Below are 13,543 nucleotides of genomic sequence, written 5' to 3' on the forward strand. Positions count from 1 at the left end.
AACGCGTCCCGAACAATGTTTGATTTGTCTCTTTCTATTTCCAGCCGAGGCAGTCAGCAGACGTGGCGTTTTCATGCGTGGTTTTTTTGGACACCGATACGGTGTCCGCCGCTTACTCGGCCAACATGCTGACCTTGGTGTTATGAGGGTGTGGCCATCCAATCTTTTAGCTTCACAGGGGCGCGTCGTAAAGCATACACTGGGCCGACACCTACGAGTGCCAGAGTTATGATGCGCCGTAAAAAGAGAGAAAAAAAGATCTAAATATGAGCTGGACAGAATGTTCGTGGACGTGCTCTTGGGCCTGGCTTCACCTTGCAACCAGACTCATGTGGCCTGAAAGCCGCACAACAAGCCCAGCACCAATCAAAAACTGTGTAGCATATGATTTGTGCATATTTGCATACTATTCCTCATTAAAAAAAAATCTGGCATATTGAATCAATTTGTTCTGGAGTCGAATTCATGGGTGTCCAAAATATGGGGCTGATTTTTTTTATTGGCTCACAGCACAAGAATAAAGTCAAAATATGACTATATGTTTTATTTAAGTTGTAATATTATGAGAAGCAAAGCAAATAAAATAAAGTTGCCAGATTTTTCCCAAAATTTACAACTTAATTCGTTGTTTTTTTCCCCCTCATATATAATATTGCCACTATTTCAACATGACGTTATTTTGCATTGTAATATTGCAATATTAGTTACATACAAACATACATAAGTCGCTACGGAGTATAAGTCGCACAAGGCCAAAAATGCATAATTAGGTAGAAAAAAACATACATAAGTCACTCTGAAGTATAAGTCGCACAAGGTCAAAAATGCATAATTAGGTAGAAAAAAACATACATAAGTCGCTGCGAAGTATGAGTCGCACAAGGTCATAAATGCATAATTAGGTAGAAAAAAAAAACATACATAAGTCGCTCCGGAGTATAAGTCGCACAAGGCCAAAAATGCATAATTAGGTAGAAAAAAAACACACATAAGTCGCTCCAGAGTATAAGTCGCACAAGGCCAAAAATGCATGATTAGGTAGAAAAAAACATACATAAGTTGCTACGTAGTATAAATCGCACAAGGCTAAAAATGCGTAATTAGGTAGAAAAAAACATACATAAGTCGCTGCGGAGTATAAGTCGCACAAGGCAAAAAATGCATAATTAGGTAGAAAGAAAACATACATAAGTCGCTCCGGAGTATAAGTCGCACAAGGCCAAAAATGCATAATTAGGGAGAAAAAAACATACATAAGTCGCTCTGGAGTATAAGTCGCACAAGGCCAAAAATGCATAATTAGGTAGAAAAAAACATACATAAGTCGCTACGGAGTATAAGTCGCACGAAGCCAAAAATGCATAATTAGGTAGAAAAAAAACATACATAAGTCGCTACGAAGTATGAGTCGCACAAGGCCAAAAATGCATAATTAAGTGGAAAAAAAACATACATAAGTCGCTACGAAGTATAAGTCGCACAAGGCTAAAAATGCATAATTATGTAGAAAAAAACATACATAAGTCGCATAAGTATTTGGTCACAATATTATGATTTAAAAAAATGACAAAAATTTAAATAAATTTAAAATAATATAATCATAATAAATACATCATATTTTGACTTAAATTTTTGTAAAATGTTGTTAAATTTTTGCTGTTTTTTTTTTTCTTTTGTTTTCCTGTTAAACACCCCTGCTTTAAATTTGGTACACACCTTTTGGGTACTGCCAAGCACATGTGTGTAAAATTTAAGCAAGATTGGTTGAAAAACTTAGCCGCCATTCAAGCACAATGTAGGCGGGACTTAGTCAGGACTTAACCAACTGTATTGCCTACTGTACTAGTTCATGCTAGCATGTTGTATTCAATGTATTTTAAACACAACCAGTAGTGGGCGCCATAAATGTCCCTTTTTCTGACATGATTCCAATGCTGACAAAATGTAAATAATCTTTAAAAGTTACTTCCAGGCGTGTGATCTTGTACTTCCTGTCGGAGCCACTTGTGTCTTAACCTACTTAGCATCCTGACGCTAATTCCTCCATGCACGTTTTCCTGTTTTCATCATCTATTCCTGGCTCATTAACAGAGAGAGTTGGAAGCTTATTTTAGCCTGCTTGCTTAAGCGCCACAAAGAAGGTATAATCGCGCGTAATTGGTCAGAATTAAGAGGGCAGCCTGGCCCTGACCCGAACCTTGACTTCAGCCAAGTCAGCATAGCATTTCACCGCAAAAATGTCAAAGCTTTTTTTTTTTCGCTTTCGGAAGATTTATTTTCACAATGACGGCATCGTCTCTTCAATTTTCCCCCGAAGGAGGGCAGCTTGATGAAGCATAAGAAATAACCTCGCGGCAACAATGGCCGTGATAAACACTCCTTTCTCCTCAGCTTCCACGCTTCCCGCTTCCCCGGCCGTGAATATTTGCCTTTTTTGCCGTCCTGCAGCTTTTCCCCTTAAACAGATTTATAGAAATGGAAATCAAAAAGAAACGGCGCTGGAGGGAGGATAATGATCATATAATAATAATAATAAAGATTCATGAGCGGCACCGAGAGAAAGGAGAGGAAGGAAGAAAAGTCGTCTTCCTCCGTCCGCTGATCGCTGCTAATCTGAGGATAGAGATTAGTTAGCCGCTAATAGCGCTTCATTTTGACACCTCCCTGAGTGGAATGGCTCCCACGGGTTGGACCTCAGACTTAAATAACGTTGCTCTCCTTGCAGATTGGCATATAGCTCTTCAACAATACAATGGCAACTACAATACAGCCGCATTGTACATCGTGATAAGTGAATTTCCGACTATTTCCGAATATTTGCGTAGCAACAGCATAGAAAACCTCTTTTTTTAAACATTATTAGAGCCTTCTAGCCATGAAATAACACCCCTACAGTCACCTTTACTCTCCTATTACCCAATATAAATAAGAAAAAATACACTATAGTAATATATTACTGCTGATTTTCCATTTTTGCTGTTGTTTTTAAATTTTTATTTTTTCTTTATGCGACTGAAAAGGACATATTTTATATTTTACTCAAAATATTACAAGTTTATTTCTCATAATTATAACTATTATATTATATTTTGTTTTTATTCTCATGACAAAAAAAAACATACATAAGTCGCTCCAGAGTATGAGTCGCACAAGGCCAAAAATGCATAATTAGGTAGAAAAAACATACATAAGTCGCTACGGGGTATAAGTCGCACAAGGCCAAAAAATGCATAATTAGGTTGAAAAAAACATACAAACATGACAAAAGTTGTTGGTCACAATATTATGACTTTAAAAAATTACAAAAATTTAAAAAATAATATAATGATAATTAAATACAATTTTATATTTTATTATTTAAATTATTATTTTTGTAAAAATTAAGACTCAAAATGTTTAAATTATTGCTGATTTTTCCATATTATTGGAATTATAAATATTGTTATTATTTATTTTTTTTATTTTTATTATTTTATTTTTATTTATTTTATTATTTATTTATTTTATATATTGTATAAATATTATTATAATTTCTTTTGGTTTTCTTGTTAAATCATATTTTTAGAATGCGCTATGGTCCAATAAAAAAAAAAAAACACCCACGGTACACAAATAGCCTCCATGCTAGCACTTTAGCGGCTAGCAATGTCGTGTTTTTGGATGTGGTGCAAGGCATCCATTACAAGCGTTACCGTGTTTATGTAAAATCGGGTATGTTATCGCCCTTTTTGGAGAAGATGGAAGCTGCCACCAAGGACACCAAGAGCCCTTGAAGAAATCCAGTCACTGACCCTTGACCCCTGCTATAACCCTTCATAAATTTTAACAGGCCTTTCACTTTTAAGAAATATTGACCGGGAAGGGAAAGGTTTGTGATGGGATGTCGTCATTTCATGTGAGGGATGACAGGATTCAATTAGGATCATTGAAGGTCAGATGTTATTAAGGTCACTATGGCCCTGAAGGAACCATATGCCAGTGAGAAAGGGTTATTATTGTTTTTAATTTTTTTTATGGTGTGTGTGTGTTAATAGGTGCATTTATTTCTAAAGTAAATAAAAACAAAAAGAGGCTGGGTTAACTACTCCATGCTATAAAAAGATCTCCAGACTTAGAAGATAATCTGTTCTCTTGCTCCCGTTCCCTCCTTTGCACAAAAATAAAAATAACTCTATTCCACTTGTATAAGCTGGAACTAATTTTGGTGTTGGCTAACTGACCTCAATCCCCCACCCCCACACTAGAAAAAAAACATACATAAGTCACTCTGGAATATAAGTCGCACAAGGCCAAAAATGCATAATTAGGTAGAACAAAAACATACATAAGTCGCTTCGGAATATAAGTCACACAAGACCAAAAATGCATAATTAGGTAGAAAAAAACATACATAAGTCGCTACGAAGTATGAGTCGCACAAGGCCAAAAATGCATAATTAGGTTGAAAAAAAACATACATAAGTCGCTATGGAGTATAAGTTGCACAAAGCCAAAAATGCATAATTAGGTAGAACAAAAATATACATAAGTCACTCCGGAGTATAAGTCGCATAAGGCCAAAAATGCATTATTAGGTAGAAAGAAACATACATAAGTCGCTCCGGAGTATGAGTCGCTCAAGGCCAAAAATGTATAATTAGGTAGAACAAAAATATACATAAGTCACTCCGGAGTATAAGTCGCACAAGGCCAAAAATGCATAATTAGGTAGAAAAAAACATACATAAGTCGCTCCGGATTATGAGTCACTCAAGGCCAAAAATGCATAATTAGGTAGAACAAAAACATACATAAGTCGCTTTGGAATATAAGTCGCACAAGGCCAAAAATGCATAATTAGGTAGAAAAAACATACATAAGTCGCTATGGAGTATAAGTTGCACAAAGCCAAAAATGCATAATTAGGTAGAAAAAAAACATACATAAGTCGCTCCAAAGTATTTGGTCACAATATTATGACTTTAAAAAAATGACAAAAATTTAAAATAAATTTAAACAATCATAATAAATACATTTAGTTTGTTTTATTTCTCTCATAATATTACAACTTCATGGTACTAAAAGGTCGTTATTTTTCCTCATCATATTACTAAGCTATTTTCGACTTGCCTAGCGTCCAAGGAGGGAGCGCCGGTGATTATCCCGGCTATTCATACCTCAACCCAAGATCCTCTAGCGTTCCCGTCAAGGATGTGACAGCTCAAAGGCTGTGCACAGAAATTCAAAGACAAAGCAGCACGCGTGTGTGATGGGATGGGATGGGATGGGATGGGATGGAATGGGAAAACCTGCTTTTTTATGGACATGTGGGATGAGGAGAACAAATAAGAAAAGACGTACGGAGAATTTGCCGGATCTGTGATCCCAGTAGGATCATCGGATGGCCCAGTTTCGCTTTCCTTTCCCATCAAAGCATAAAAGTGTTGTTTGTGTTTCATGATCGAGGCAGTGAGGGAGACCACTTCAACGTTTAAAGCCACAGTCGTCATGGTAACCAGTGATGCTTTCATAGAGCTGGACACGCACACACAGCACAAAGTTACATCTGCAGATTCTCAATATCTGCTTTTCACCAATGATTCATATAAGCATATCACCGATTTGGTGATACTGTACAGCACTTCATTACTCATGATATCAACTGATACTAACATACAGATATCGGACAGCACTTCATTACCTGTAATGATATCAATTGATACCAACATGCAGATACTGTATCGCACAGCACTCCTTTACCCATAATGATATCAATCGATACCAACATGCCGATACTGTATCATACAGCACTTCATTACCCATAACGATATCAATCGATACCAACATGCAGATACTGTATTGCACAGGACCCAATTACCCATTATGATATCAAATGATACCAACCTGCAGATATCGTCCAGCACTCCATTACCCATAATGATATCAATCAATACCAACATGCAGATATTGTACAGCACTTCATTACCCATAATGATATCAATCGATACCAACATACAGATACTGTATCGTACAGCACTCCATGACCCATAACGATATCAATCGATACCAACATGCAGATACTGTATCGTACAGCACTCCATTACCCATAATGATATCACTCAAAACCAACATGCAGATACTGTATTGTACAGCACTTTATTACCCATAATGATATAAATCGATACCAACATGCAGATACTGTACAGCACTTTGTTACCCATAATGATATCAACTGATACCAACATGCAGATATTGTACAGTACTGACACTGATATCAACCAATACCTTCCATCTGTAGAGATGCTGGATAGTGGCTTTCTTACTGATACCAATAAATGTCATTACCGATACAGATATTGACAGCTACCGATGTTGTGATATTGTCCAGCACTCCATTCACGATATCAACCAATACGTTATCGCACTATTGTCTAGCATTGTTCACCATATCCATTGTTCATCTATCATGTTGGGTCGGATTGCATCGGGCCAGCAAAGGTACCAAAAAGGCCAATCCTTGGTGTGGGGGTGATATCCAAGGTCAAGGATCCTCGGAGTCGGACTGCAGAAGGAGCTGGAAGTCCAGCTGAAACTGAATCCAATTATTCCTCCATATTTGGCCCCGTTCCTGATCTGTCATTGTGTTCTATTGATTTCCAGTCCATCACACATCCTTTCTTTGCAATCCTATTAGCGCACCTTATGCCCTCGTAAAGACCAAGGCCGTGTGTCACATAAAACAGGGAGGCGCGCGCTCATCCGCACTTTGGAAAATCTTCACCTAGGCCTGTCAGGCTAGAGAATGATGTTCTTCCAAGGAATTCCAGAGGTCAGAGAATTCTACTGTTGAAATTCAACCTTGGCAGAAAGATTAGTAAATGTAATTCCTTTCTGTCCTCCTGGGCGCACCCGCGCACCTTTAGATAGCAGGGCATGCCAACACAGAGGAAAGGTTCTATAGTGCTAATAACAATATCAACTGATACTGTATACCGATGTGGTATGGCTCTTTAGTACACACGGTGATATCAACATAGTGAAATATTGCACACAGCTTCATTACCGATACCGCAATCAACTGATATACCGATTGTACACACTGATATCAATCGATGTCAATATGGTGATATTGCATACAGCTTCATTACTGATACTGATATCCCAGTATTGTGTAGCACTTTATTTTCCCATGCTGATATCAACCAATACAGTATGCTGTATAACCACACCGATATCAACATAGCGATATATTGCACAGCGCTTCATTGCCGATATCAGCTTATACAATATATTGATATTACATACCGTCTTTAGTACTCACAGTATCAAGTACAGTATCAACACAGCGATATATTGCGCCGGGATTCATTACCGATATCAACTCACCGATACAGTATCACCTCAGCGATATATTGCACAGAACTTCATTATCGATATCAACTGATACCAACATATTGATATTACATACCACCTTGAGTACGCACACCGATACAGTATCAACACAGCAATATATTGCACAGAACTTCATTACCGATATCAACTGATACCAATATATCGATATTAAATACCGCCTTTAATACTCACACCGATACACTATCAACATAGTGATATATTGCACGGTGCTTCATTATCGATATCAACTGATACCAATATATCGATATTAAATACCACCTTTAGTACTCACACCGATACAGTATCAACACAGCGATATATTACACAAAACTTCATTACCAATATCAACTGATACCATTATATATCCTTATTAAATACCATCTTTAGTACTCACACCGATACAGTATCAACACAGCGATATATTACACAAAACTTCATTACCAATATCAACTGATACCATTATATATCCTTATTAAATACCATCTTTAGTACTCACACCGATACAGTATCAACACAGCAATATATTGCACGGAGCTTCATTATCGATATCAACTGATACCAATATATCGATATTACATATCACTTTAATACCCACACCGATATCAACATAACGATATATTGCACAGTGCTTCATTACCGATATCAACTGATACAATGTATCGATATTCCATACCATCTTCAGTACTCACACCGATACAGTATCAACACAGCGATATATTGTACAGAACTTCATTATTGATATCAACTGATACCAATATATCGATATTACATACCATCTTTAGCACTCACACCGATACAGTATCAACACAGCAATATATTGCACAGAGCTTCATTACCGATATCAACTGATACGATATACTGATATTGTACCGCACTTGATTACCCATACTGATATCATCAGATACCAATATAGTGATACTGCACAGCACATCGTTACAGATACTGATGACAAGCATAGAGAAATATGCCAATATCAAGTGATACCGATATAGCAATATTGTTCAGCACTTTGTCACTGATATCAACCGATACAGATATAACGATAACTCCATGGTTGGTTCTACTGTCCAATATGTGAAAGTAACAAATAACGTTATCGTAAATATATGTATCATATAACAGTTAGATATGAATCCCCTTTGCATGATATCCTATGGGAAAAGTTGCCAATTTGATAGCACATGAAGCCTAAAATTGAGCAAAGAGGTTCTCTTGTATTCTGCAAGAACCTGGCAACATGAAAGAAAAAGCCAAAGCTGCATGAGGAGGACGGTGATACTAATTGAAATGGTACGCTCCAAAGCCTTTGCCTGAGTGCAAACGCAGGTAAGGAGGCATCAGTGGGCATTGGCATCATTATCATCTATAAGGACGCTCTTAATACCTGCCGTTACCTTGACACGCTCGTCACAAGGAAGCTGGCAGCAAGCAGTCGCTTATCTCACCGGGGATGGGGGGGATGGGGGGGGATGGGGGGGGCCCGCCCGCAAGGACGCACATCTGAGATGATGGACCGCGTTCTCCTTCACGCTGACATCACCGTGAACCTCTCACACCGACCGCCGTGCTTCACAACATCAAACACAAACAAACATTTATTTCAGTGATTATTTCAATTCAGACAATAAAGTCAAAATATTATGGGGTTAAAATCCTAATTACCAGAAATAATAATAAAAATAATAATAATAATAATTTAGAAAACAAAAGGTAATTTTCTAATTTTAAAAAGAGCAAAAATTGAAAAATAGCAGCTATTTTACAAGACTTGTAAGATTATGAAGAAAAATAATGTCATTTTATATATTGATGTATTGATATATTGATAAAATATTATGGGAATAAAATCCTAATGACCAGAAAAATAATTTAGAAAAAAAGGGATTATTTTAAATATTTATAATTTTATAATTTTATAATTTTATAATTTTATAATTTTATAATTTTATAATTTTATAATTTTATAATTTTATAATTTTATAATTTTATAATTTTATAATTTTATAATTTTCAAAAGAGCAAAAATTGAAAAATAACAGCTATAATTTTACAAGACTTGGAATATTGTGAAGAAAAATAATGTCATTTTATATAAATATTATTATAAATATAACATTTGGGAGGGTAGAATATTATAGAATAAAGTAAAAAAAGATGAATTTTATGAAAACCTGTTTCATCAAAAAATTTAAACATTTGAAAAAAATGGGAGAAAAGCATTAAAAATGCAAACAAACATTTGAGTGATTATTTCAATTTTGGAAATAAAGTCAAAATATTATGGGAAAAAAAATTCAAATTACCAGAAAAATAATTTAGAAAACAAAAGGTAATTTTCTAGTTTTAAAAAGAGCAGAAATTTAAAAATAACAGCTATAAAGACTTGTTATACTATGAAGAAAAATAATGTCATTTTATATAAATATTATTATAAATATTAAATATTTTTGGGGGGTAGAATATTATAGAATAAAGTAAAAAATATTAATTTATGAAAATATATTTCATCAAAAAATTTAAACATTTGGGAAAAAAATGGAAATAATTTTGGGGAGTAGAATATTATAAAATAAAGTAAAAAATATTAATTTTATGAAAATCTATTTCATCAAAAAATTTAAACATTTGGAAAATAAAAAAAAAATGGAATTAGAAACACAAACAAACATTTGAATGATTATGGGCCCAAATCAACTGTTCCTAATCTTGTGGCCGGCTGTGGCTCGGGCACAAAAAGCGAGCAAGAAATTCAAGCCGGAGGCCGGCGCGTTCAAGGACAGACGCTAAATGAGTTGCTCTTATAAAAGGGAAGACATTTGCATTTTAATGAGCCATCTCGTAGCTGTGACTCAGGGAGGAGGAGGTGGCAGGAGAATATAGATACCTTTTTTTTTTTTTTTTACATTTACATTTCTCATGTGGCCACAGGAGCCACGCTTACATTACACATACAAATGTTTGACACTTTACACTTTCATATCTCATCTCATATCTCATAACACGGTCATAAAACACAAGCAATATGTTTATGGTAGTCAAAGATCCTCTATATGACAGGAGGATTGACATAAAACCATTTTGTATATTTGTGTCTCTATGTACACAATTTGGGTGTTAAGACATCAATACTTTCTGTAATGTCCGCCCCCAAGGGGGGGGGGCTCAGATGAGCATGACATGGAGGGTCCCCGGGGGAAGGTCAGCAAAGCTCAACGCCACACAAGACATTTCAAAAGGAAGCCGCCGCCATTGTTTGTACGATAAGACGCCGCCATGTATACACAATGGGTCTAAATGGGAGCAGAGGGACGGCGATTCCTGCAATCAGCAACGTGCACTCTGACAAGAACGAGGAAGCACACTGCAATGCTAACAGCCGGGTAACACATTAGAATTAGTCCAAATCCAAAAGTCCAAATTAGAATTAGATTAAACATATAGATTTGGGGTCGAGTTGTTAGCGTGAAGGCAACGCAGCTAGGAGACCCGAGTTCGATTCCACCCTCGGCCGTCTCTGTGTGGAGTTTGCATGTTAGCATGCGTGGGTTTTCTCCCACATTCCAAAAACATGCTAGGCTAAATTGTCAATAGGTATGAATGTGAGTGTGAATGGTTGTTTGTCTATATATGCACTGTGATTGGCTGGCCACAAAAAATATATAAATAAAATAAAATAAAATAAAATAAAATAAAATTCAATTAAAGGCTGCACGGTGATCGAGTGGTTAGCGTCTAGACCTCACAGCTAGGAGACCAGGGTTCAATTCCTGGTCTCCTACTCCGGGGATTCCGGTTTCCTCCCACATTCCAAAAACATGCTAGTTAATTAGCAACTGAATGTGAGTGTGAATGAATCTAGGAGACCAGGGTTCGATTCCACCCTTGGCCATCTCTGTGTGGAGTTTGCATGTTCTCCCCGTGCATGCGTGGGTTTTCTCCGGGTACTCCGGTTTCCTCCCACATTCCAAAAACATGCTAGGTTAATTAGCGACTCCAAATTGTCCATAGGTATGAATGTGAGTGTGAATGGTTGTTTGTCTGTATGTGCTCTGTGATTGGCTGGCCACCAGTGTGAACTGAAAGATTATATAAGCTAAAATGATAAACGCTGCCAGCCCTGTGAATCATAAAAGCTCATCCAGCTGTCCGTCCACTCCACAGGAAGCGGAGCAGAGCGACGTCATCGCTGACAATCCCCCCTGGGGGGGTACCTAGAGGTGGTGGGGGGGGATAAATAAAGGAGCGCAGCGAGGTACGCCGGCGGGTAATGTTACATACAGTACGTCTCTCTCCTCGTCTCGCTCCTGCTTGTGGCCTTGCCGCCTGTCATGCGATGCGCTCCTGGGCGGTGACGTCACTGAGAGTGCACACAAGCTCCCCTCGCACATCCCATAATAGAAACATCCACATAAATATAAGCACGCAACCCCGATGCAGGAACTACATGCACGTCTGGACGCTTGATTGGGTACACCCTCATAGGCCGATACAGCAGCTGTAGAAACACTTCAACCTCCAAACACTCAACACGGGGGTGTCCAAAATGTGGCCCGGGGGTGACATGCGGCACACACTGTTTGTGTTATTGGCCCGTGGCACATTCAAAATACATAATTATATTAAATTGAGGGTAAATGAAGTAGTACATTTACGAGAATAGCATGTCAACAATAGGAGGAAATATAATGTTATTTTAGTATATTATATTACATTGAAATATATATTTTTTTATTTTATGAGAATGAAGTCAAAATATTATTGGAATAAAGTCAAATTTACCAGAATATTATTATTATTATTATTATTTACAAAATAAAGGCAAAAACAACTTATTTTATAAAATAAAGTCCAAATATTAAGAGAAAAAAGTCTTCATCTAACAACATAAGATTATGACATCAACATCATATTATGAGGAAAAAAATTGTAGTCACATAGATTTGAAATATTACCATTACCATATTACCATATTACCATTTTAAAGAAAAAGTTGCAATATTCTGAGAAAGAAACTAAATAAAGTAGTAGTTTGAGGAAAATTAGGTTGCAGAAAAAGTAAAAAAAGAAATTCAGACAATAAAGTCAAAATATTATGGGAATAAAATACTAATTACCAGAAAAATAATTTAGAAGACAAAAGGTCATTTTCCAATTTTAAAAAGAACAGAAATGGAAAAATAACAGCTATAATTTTACAAGACTTGTAATATTATGATGAAAAATAATGTCATTTTATATAAATATTATTATAAATTTTAAATATTTTGGGGGTAGAATATTATGGGAATAAAGTCAAAAATATTAATACAATTATTAAATAAAATTAAAACATTTGGGAAAAAATGGGAAAATGTAGGAAAATTAGGTTGCAGAAAAAGTTAAAAAACTCAGACAATAAAGTCAAAATATTATCGGAATAAAATCATAATTACAAGTAAAATAATTTAAAAGACAAAAGCTAATTTTCTAATTTTAAAAAGAGCAGAAATTGAAAAATAACAGCTATCATTTTACAAGACTTGTAGTAATTTGAAGAAAAATAATGTCATTTTATACAAATATTATTTTAAATATTAATATTTATATAAAATATTAATATAAAATATTTTTTGGGAAAGTAAAAAAAAATGTAATTTTATGAAAACTTATTTCATCAAAAAATTTGGAAAATAAAAAAAACAAAAATGTGAAAATGGGAGGAAAGTCTTCCTATTAGAAATCCCATATAAGTCAAACCCCATTCAAAGCTAGAGGTACAGTGTTACACGTCGGCTAGCATGCCTAGCATGAAGAGGGGCGTATCCCAAATGGACGTTTCGGATTCTACAGGAGTACCAAAGCTAGCTTGAATTGCATAAAAAAAAACTAACGAGCCGAATGAAGAAACGTGCTAGCATCCCCATAAACTGCATCCCATTTGTCCTAGCTTTCAACCCCCAATTCCGCCCTCTCAGCACTTTAGCCGTGTGCTATAAATAGCCCCCCGTGCATACCGTCGAGCGGCCATATTGTCTCTCACCCCACCTGTTTTTTTATTTTTTTTTCATAGCGGAGTAACAAAGATTAAGCTTTGTTGCAAGAGGCTCCACCTGCAGGCTTTTCATTTGTTCCCGCCGTTCGCAGCGGGTCCCGAGAATCCCGCCGTGCTTTTGTCGTAATCGTAGAAACTGCT

The sequence above is a fragment of the Doryrhamphus excisus genome, chromosome 15, assembly GCF_030265055.1.
Source record: "Doryrhamphus excisus isolate RoL2022-K1 chromosome 15, RoL_Dexc_1.0, whole genome shotgun sequence".
Taxonomy (NCBI): Eukaryota; Metazoa; Chordata; class Actinopteri; order Syngnathiformes; family Syngnathidae; genus Doryrhamphus; species Doryrhamphus excisus.